Here is a 9,337-nt window from a genome sequence, read left to right on the forward strand (position 1 = left end):
CTGTCTTTGATGCCCTTCTGCCATGTCTACTGTTTGGTCTCTGTGTTCTTTATTACTTAGGTGTAATAGCAACTTCTCTACTCTGTGCATTCCATCTTTCAAGTTGTGTAAAGTTCTTCACTTTTTTCCCTAAGGGTGTAGGGGGTGGGGGAGTCAGCATGATTATATTTTAATGTAGAAAATGTAACATCTGGATAGAAAATGAAAATAAATGTTAAATTAAATGGAAGTTACCTAAAGAGACTCTGTATCTTCTGATCAGAAAAGCAGTAACAAGCAAATATATAATATAATCACCTCTTTGACTCACTGTTTTGAACATCATAACCAGTACTGTGAACCAACCCCTGTGTTATAGGGACGTGGCCCATGTTTTTGTACCCTTCTCTCTGTCAGGCTGCCCTCTTAAGCTCTTTTCCGGAATCTCTCTTCCAGCACACTGCAATTTGACCCAAGGTTGCGAGTTTCTACAGATGTTCTATAGCCTTCTTTGTTTCAGACGTTTTCAGTACCTCTAGAACTTATCTGCCCTGAGTGAAAGAGGCTGATAAATAGAAAATGAGATATGTACTGAAGCAAGCCAAAACTCGCTTCAAATAGAATCTTAAATAGACATCCAGTACATAAACACAACGTGCTGGTTACAGCACAAGGTTGTGGCATCATGGAGGCCTCCTGCTTCTCTCCCCTCTTCAATTCAAGGCTGCTTTTATGATGTGGAGGAAGAGGCTCAGTAGTGGCAAGAACTGAGTAGACCTGTGTTCTAATTCTGGTGCTGCCACTAACTGGATGGTCTTGCTTAGTCATTTAACACGTCTGAGTCTGTTTGCTTATATTCCTTTAGGGTTGTTGTGAAGATTAGAGCTGTTGTGTGTAAACACTAAAGCAGCCTGGTCTATGGTAGGCGGTCAGAGTAGGCTGCTTTTACTAACAAGTCTTTATGAAGGCACACTGGACTTGTTATTCTTCCATAATACTTAGGATGAGTTGGTTAAGTAGCACTCTTGTTATTTTGTTACTTTTTAGTGAAAACATTTTCTTACGGCACCTTTTTGTCCCGGTGATAAGACCTAATTAAGAAACCAGTTAAAAATGATGCTTTAACTCTCGCTATGGTCAAAGTTTTTAAAAATAAAAATTTTTCATTTCAGTTGGCTTAAAGTGTTTAGGAGGAGAAAAGGTATCTTCAAAATCCAGGCTAACCAAATGACTCAGTAACATTTATTGCTTGCAGTTGACTGTCACTTCAGTATGTGAGATTTCTTGTAAGTGAAAAAATGTTTTCGGACTAATGGAATAAATACCTCACTTGAGGTGTGAGTGTGGGTGGTGCACGATGTCTGAGGTCAACAAAGTGTGTTCTGCTTTTGAAATGTTCTGTAATGCTAGTAAGGGGAAGTTAGCTTAATTCATGATTAGGGGACAACAGAAAATAGTTGCCCAGACTAAACTAAAAAGAGCATTTAGAGACTACAAGAAAAACTTAGCAAGGCAATTCTTGAAGGAAAATTATCTTTTGTGGGAAAACAAGTACAGAGAAATGGGTTTTAAAAATGAAAGTTATGTTCTTACTCAGCTACCAACTATAGTTTTATTCCAAAGCATTTTTCCAGTTTGGAGTTGAACTCCTGCCTAGCGCTCAAGAAAACCTTGTGGTGTCCTCAGTTGCCCCTCTTCCATGTGAAGCCCTACGGTGGCAACACTGAGCAGGTGACTGATGTTTAGAAACAGTGAGAATCTCTTCCAGTGACTAATTCTCACAGAGCTTTGTATCCTCAGCAAGAATGGCAAAACCTGCCCGGAAAACTTGGTAAATGTTTTCAGACACCTGGGCAACCTAGGAGTTGTTGATCCCTCCCTGATCAGTCTACAGCTCCTTTTGTTGTTTGTGAGGAAGATCAGCCTTGAGCTAACATCCACTGCCAATCCTCCTCTTTTTGCTGAGGAAGACTGGCCCTGGGCTAACGTCCGTGCCCATCTTCCTCCACTTTATATGGGACGCCGCCACAGCATGGCTTGACAAGCAGTGCGTCGGTGCGTGACCGGGATCCGAACCAGTGAATCCCGGGCCGCCACAGCGGAGCGCGCATACTTAACTGCTTGCGCCACCGGGGTGGCCCCTACAGCTCCTTTTTAAGGGAAAAGAAAAGCCTCTCCTGTGGCTATCGCCGAGTCTGAAGGCCCAGATGAACAAGGTCTGGGGTTGGCCAGTCTCCTTTTAAGAGCCTGAGGGTCCCCAGCCTAGAATAGAACATACGGCCATTTGCTGTAATTAGCAGCTGTAAGTAGTTGCACATATGACAGACCCCTTTTCTCTGAAGGATTTCATCTCCAAACTCCAGAGCATTTTATAAATTTAATAAACTTGTGACTTGTTGAAGGTCATATAAGGAATGGCAAAACATGAGCTAGAACCTGGCCCTTTAAACCTAGTCTAGAGTTCTTTCTACAGCACTGTGTTAACTTCCAAGGGCCTCCATAAACTGAAACAGGCATCCACAAATTCCGACTACTCTCTGGAAATCAGGACTTGATATTTCGGATGAAGTTCCAGTGTTTTGTGGGACATAATGGTGTTGTGAATGTAAACAAAAGGCCTTGATGGCTAGGGTGAGAACTTCAGGGCTCACACCAAAGAGTTAAACTTTTTGGGGAGGTAAGATAGGATTGTGTGTAGACAGTAGCCTCAAAATGCATCTTGCGGGGCCGGCTCTGTGGCTTAGCGGTTAAGTGCGCGCGCTCTGATGCTGGCGGCCCGGGTTCGGATCCTGGGCGCGCCCCGAGGCACCACTTCTCCGTCCAACGTGAGGCCGAGTCCCACGTACAGCAACTAGAAGGATGTGAACCTATGACATACAACTATCTACTGGGGCTTTGGGGGGAAAAACTGAATAAATAAAATCTTTAAAAGAAAAAAAAAAAAAATGCATCTTGCTTGCTTTCTGAGCAGTTGTCTTTTTCTTTCCCACCAGAGGGCAGCACCTCTAGGACACCAGCCACTGGCTGAACACTGAGCTCCAGAAATGGGGATGCTTGTCAGCTGCCGCAGTGGGGCCATCAGTGGTTCCCTGAATTGGATGATGTCTTATTAGAGCTGTGCATTAGCCTGGGGGCCATAAGGGAACATGCTCTAGTAAAAATAAACCAAAACAATTCAAAATTGGTGCAGAGAGCCCTGGACTGGGGAAGAAGGAGATCTGGGTTAGAAGGATCACCGAGATTATCTGGTCCAACTCGCTCCTGATAGCTGAAGCCCCTTTTAATCATCTGAAATGGTGAGATGCAGCTTCTCGTCAATGTGGAACTGTCTCAGGAGGCAGTCCACACCTCTCTGGTGGTGGGAGTCTTCTTCCTAAATCAAGATACAACTTGCCTTTCCATAATGTCACATGGTGGTGTCCTTGGCCTATCCCCTGGGACCCTTCCCTGTGATATATCTCTACTGCTTTGAAGATAGTTTTCACTTCTAAGTGTTCTTCAGTCTAATTTCTAGTTCCCTCAACCATCCCTCACTTCATGGGTGACAGAGTTATTTACCTCTTCAATAGCTGAATAGGATTAGGACTCAGATCTAACCTTCTAGAACAGGGATCTTTGTATTTCTGTTCTTAGCTTTATGCTACCCACAGTAGAAGCAGTTCTTCAAAAGGTAGAGGCTCAGCCCATGAGAATTAGGTTCTCTCCCTGATGAGTAACTGGAACTGAAGTAATGGAGGCGTTGAACCTGGTCTTGGGGGCCATCTCTCGTTGAGGCCAGGACTCTGATTCAAGCTTAGGTTACTGGAAATCTCCATATGCTCCGAGTTAAGACATCCTGTTCTCTGGTTCTATTGTGCTTTCCCCAGGGTTTGCTCTTCAGTGGCACTTAGGTATAAACCTAGCACTAGGGAAGTCTCATTAATGGTTTACTTAATAGCTGCTTGTACAGATAGGACTTGGAAAGGACAAATAAGTACAAAGGAAGAATCTCATAATCCTCCCACTCAGAGGAAACTATTAACATTTTGTCATATAGAATCCCTTAACAGTCATGGCTTTGCCAACTGTGGCTTTGCCCGCCTATCTTGTTAAGCCAAAGCCCACAGCAATTATGGCTTCTTTCTCCCACAGACCATGTATACAAGATTATGGGAGTCATGTCAAGAAGAGATGTGTTTAAGCTGTGAACTCTTGTTTATATACACTTAAAAAGTATCCGTGTAGTTTAATCTGAGTGGCGTCCGAGTTAACACAGCTCATATAATGAAAATAATTTCAAAATAAAGTTCTTTTGTTTGTATTTCTTCAGCTACCATGAAGGGAATTATGTTCCCTGGCAGTACTTCTTAAAAGCCCCTTCTCATCAGTCTGCTGCTTCTGTCGCCATGAAAGCCTCAAGGAGGGTTGAGGAAAGCATTCTCCATCACGCTTCTTTCTGTGCTTCCCTCCCCTTTCCCTCTTGAGACCTCAGAAACTGGAGTGGTAAGGAGAACCCTATGGGAGGGTGGGGAAGGAGACCAGGCTGAAGTGCAGGCCAAGCTAGAAGCCTCCACTCCTACTTGAAGGCAGGGGCCGGGTAAAGGCTGAAAGGTTTGTGTGCTTATTTCTGGGCCATCCGGCAAGTGACTTGGCCCAGGAAATCTACCCCTAAGTGCTTCAACAACCTGTGAAAATACCAGGTACTTAGCTGTGCATTTTGCCAAGGCCTCTGAAAGATACAAAACATTTAAGTGTGCAAGAGGTTTTAAGCCAGTGCAGGCTGGCATGAAGAAATTGAATCCCAGGTTTAGCCGGCCTGCTGTGATTTATAGGAGAATCCACTCTGACAGATCCTGACCTGATGCACTGAATGTGCCCTGGACCAGTGCAGGTCCTGCAGGAGGAAGGTTACTACTATGGGGTTTTTTAAAAAATAGCAGCTTTCTTGAGATAGAATTTAAATACCATACAATTCACCCATTTAAAGTATTCCGTTCAGGGTTTTTTAGTATAGTCATAGAGTTGTACAACCATCACCACAATCAATTTTATAACATTTTGATTTTCTCCCCCAAAAAATCCTGTACCTATTAGAAGTCACTCCCCCTTTCCTCCCCAACCACTAATCGATCTGTCCCTATGGATTTGCCTATCCTGGACATTTCATGTCAATGGAATCATATAATATGTGGTCTTTCACTTGGCCTAACGTTTTCAAGGTTCATCCATGTCACAGCATGTATCATGCTTCATTTCTTTTTATTACTGAATAATAATTTTATGGATATACTGTATTCATTGGTTGATGGACATTTGGGTTGTTTCCACTTTGGGGCTATTATGAATAATGCTGCTATGAATATTCATGTACAGGTTTTTATGTGGACATATATTTCATTTCTCTTGAGTTTGTACCTAGGAGTAGAATTGCTGGGTCACAGGTAACTCCACAGAGTAACAAAGCAGCTGCGTCATTTACATCCCACAGCAGTGTATGGGCTGGGCTGTTTAATGCCAGAGAATTTGGTTTGCTTGGGAAGCAGGTAACTTCTAGAACTCTTACTTACTGTGCTTTTAAAGATATGCTTAATGCCTTTCTTTTTTTTAAACTAGACCTTTATTTACTGTGAGACTGAGTGCTTTAATAGAGTTGAAACTAAAGATACATAAATTTTGTATCCTGCCTTTTTACTTAATTGGATGGGAGGCTGCACTTAAGTATTCAAACAGTTTGACTATATAATACTTTATCATAAATATACCATATTTCTTCTATTGTTTAACATTTAGGATATTTTTAACTTTTCACTTATGCTGTGATGAATTTGTTGGTATATAAATACTTTTCTGTCTTCTAAGATATTAAGAGATTTCTAAAAGGACAGAATATGAACACTGCTAAAGCTCTCGACTTATAATGGCAAACTGCTTTTAAAAAATATCTAAGACAACTTATGGTCCCACCATCAGCGTATGAGTGCTCATTTCATTGTGCCCTCCCTAGCAGTGGGTGTTCTTTCTTGTTAAAAAACAAAACTTGAAGAAAAATTTTCTATTAAGATAACATATATAGAAAATGACACAAATCATTAATGTATAGCTTGGTGAATTTCCACAAAGTGAACATGCCTGTGTTACTAGACCCAGCTCAATAGACAGGACGTTTCCAGCACCTCTGAAGTCACCATCCTGCCTCCTGCCAGTGACAGTCATCCCCGCTCCTTCCCCAGGGAAACCACTATCCTAACTTCTAATACCATAGGGGAAATAAGCCTTGCTAATTTAATGCATAAAACTGTATATTATGTTAAAGTAACCCAAGTTATCATGAAATTCCCAACCCTTTTAGCCATTTGTGTTTCTTTTGGAAATCCAGGGCCTGTGCTTTACAAAGATAGGTTTCTTTATCTCAGAGTCCCCAGTTGGATGGGAAAAGAGGGAGCCCACATGATTTCTAAATCCCAGGATCTCAGATTTGACGTGGGCTGGTGTGCCATGCTGTGCCCTGTATCCCTCTTGGGAATCCAGTGGGACTTCTTCCTTACCCGTCAAACCAAACTCCAGAGGCTGCCACTCTAGGATTCTAAGGCAGAAGAGAACTTTCATACATTTATTGAGATATTTTACCCAAGGCAAGACCAGTGCTAACCTCATGGCTCTACTCCTGATCAGTTTTTCTGTAGGTGGTGAGCTCCTTTTCTAGAATAGAATAGAAGAAGTACCCTAGGAAGCCACTGCTCTTTCCCCACAGACCTGAGCAGAAGCCAGAATGGGGGCACTCTTGTTTTCCCCGGTCTGGGAACACAGAATACTTTTCTCAGAAGATCAGACCTGGCACTTTTCTCCAGCTTGCCTGGTCAGCTGAGTTCCCTGTCTTCTCCTTACACTGAAACCCAAGAACTCACATATAGGAAGTGAGGTCACCACAAACTCAGGTGACTAGAGCTCTTTGGAGGGCACTTAAGTTCTCTGCTGCTGCCATGTAAAGAGAAGGAATGTGGCATAGGATTTTTCTCAGAGCCTCTTGGAAGATTCCAGCTGTATTGCTATTCTCAGCACTATCTCCCAACCTCACCTCAACCCACCACATTATATATTGTTTGTCCTTGCAACTATCCCAAGATAGAGCAGGATAGCATTATTACCCTTCACCTGAGAATCGGGGTGGTCAGTTAACTGACCCGGATCTGATGGTAGAACTGGGATTGGAAATTGGGGATCCTGAGAGCTAGCCGAGTGGGCCTGTCATTCTGTGTCTGCTGTGGATAGAAGTCCTCAGACTGTGGCAGCCTCCTGTGGGAAATCACAGGCCCAAGATGATATCTATGCTCTACCACTAAATTAGGAGAATTTAGGCAAGTTCTTGACCATCTCTGTCCCTGCTTATCGTATAGACGGAGACAGCACCTACTCTAAACTGTTGAAGTGAAATAGCTACAAAATAGGTAGCAGAGTATCTAGGTTTGAAACTAGGCTTTGCCTCTTTTACTGATTATATGAAAAATTGTTGAACCTCTGGGCCTCCATTTCTATGTAATAATATACCTTTCCTTAAAAAAAAAAAAAGACTCCTTATTTTACTGATGATAAACTGATTCACAGCTATGGAGAAATTCAGTGCCCACACCTCAATGACTAAGTCACTTAACCTTAGTCTCCTCATCTGTGAAACAGTCTGAGCAAGGGTCATCCCTGTATTGTCGGTTGGTGATAGAAATCAAAAGTAGATGAAACCATTCTATAATGCATGATCTCAAAACAAGGCAGAAATATTAAGACCCCGTGTTTCTTAGAAGAATTTGGGATCTTAAGATGCCATAAATGTCCAAGGTGAGCTACGTTTTCTTGTGTCTCTTATGTGGCTGGTGAGATACTTTCCATTTTATTAATGTCAGCACTGAAGCTAGGTATTAAGTAACTTGCCCAAGGTCACATAGGTCGTATATGATTGACCTGGCTCTAACTCCCAGCTTGTTCTCCAAAGACTGTGTTTTATTAGAATGAGAAGGTCATGACCAGGACCTGAAGTTTTCTCAGAGAAATGAGACCTATGGCCATTAAGGTGAGTCCTGCCAGAGTTCCTTAGTGGCATGGCTAACCTTAGGGCTACTAGGATTATATTCTTAAGCAAAACTGTTTGAGGGAAGAGGGGCTCGGGACCGGCATCTTTTCCAAAAGAGCAAAACAGAGTAGCAAACCCTGGTGACCCTGTACTGCCTTCTCTTCTCACCCACCACTGCTCCCAACCAGATCTGAAAAGAGACCTCAAGAGAGCTGCCCTGAGGCCGGTCAGCATGGCAGCTGGGAGGTCTGACCCATCCCACCCACCAAGAGCACCTCTCATTTCTGCTACGTGAGACCTACCGAGAAGCGGGTCTCAGAGGCCGGGGGTAGCAGTGACCAGGGAGCCCTCACAGCCTCGGGGCAAGCCAGGATCCTGTGGCTTCTGAGGAGCCCAGGAAGGCACAGGAGCAGGTGTCAGCTCCGGGAGGCCTTTACCCTACAGGCTCCAGATCTTGGTGGCACAGCCCTGTCCACCCTTCCCCAAGAGAGGGTGCCCTTCCCCAAGGAGAAGCTCAGGGAGGCAACCGTGGCATCACCCCCAGGCAGCAGCTGAGCAGGCCCACGAGAGGCGTCCTTAGACCCCGAGGCCCAGCCAGCACTGCTCACGGTTTGGTCAGCAGTGATGTCTGAGGAATGTGCCCTTCGAAAGCTAGAGGTACTCCTGAACTCAGTGCCAAGAAGAGAAGAGGGAGAGGTCTGGGATCTTTTTTATTTTTTCCCAATTTTATTGAGATATAATTGACATAGAACATTGTATAAGTTTAAGGTGTACAACATAATGATTTGATGTATGTATATAATGCAAAATGATTGCCACAATAAAATTAATTCCACCACCTCACATAATTACAAATCTTTTTTCCTTGTGATGAGTACTTTTAAGATCTGCTCTCTTAGCAATTTTCAAATGTACAACAGTATTATTAACTGTAGTCATCATGGTGTACATTACATCCCAGGACTTATTGATCTTATAATTGGAAGTTTGTACCTTTGACTCTCTTCACCCAATTCTCCCAACTCACAACCCCTGCCTCTGGCAACCACCAATCTGATCTCGGTTTCTATGTGTTCAGTGTTTTTAGATTCCATATATAAGTGAGATCATATGGTATTTGTCTTTCTCTGTCTGACATTTTATTTAGCATAATGCCCTCAAAGTCCATCCATGTTGTCGCAAAGAAGGCCTGGAACTTAATTCTGAGCCAGGTGACTGACAATGTCGTGGCATCCCCAGGGAATACTAATTGGTTCACAGATTTCTAGAAAGGGTCATCTGTGTCCTTCTCAAGCTCTTCTCTCTGCCCTTCCTGTC

This window comes from Ceratotherium simum, chromosome 12, assembly GCF_057802395.1.
Source record: "Ceratotherium simum simum isolate JZ-2026a chromosome 12, ASM5780239v1, whole genome shotgun sequence".
In the NCBI taxonomy this organism is placed as follows: domain Eukaryota; kingdom Metazoa; phylum Chordata; class Mammalia; order Perissodactyla; family Rhinocerotidae; genus Ceratotherium; species Ceratotherium simum.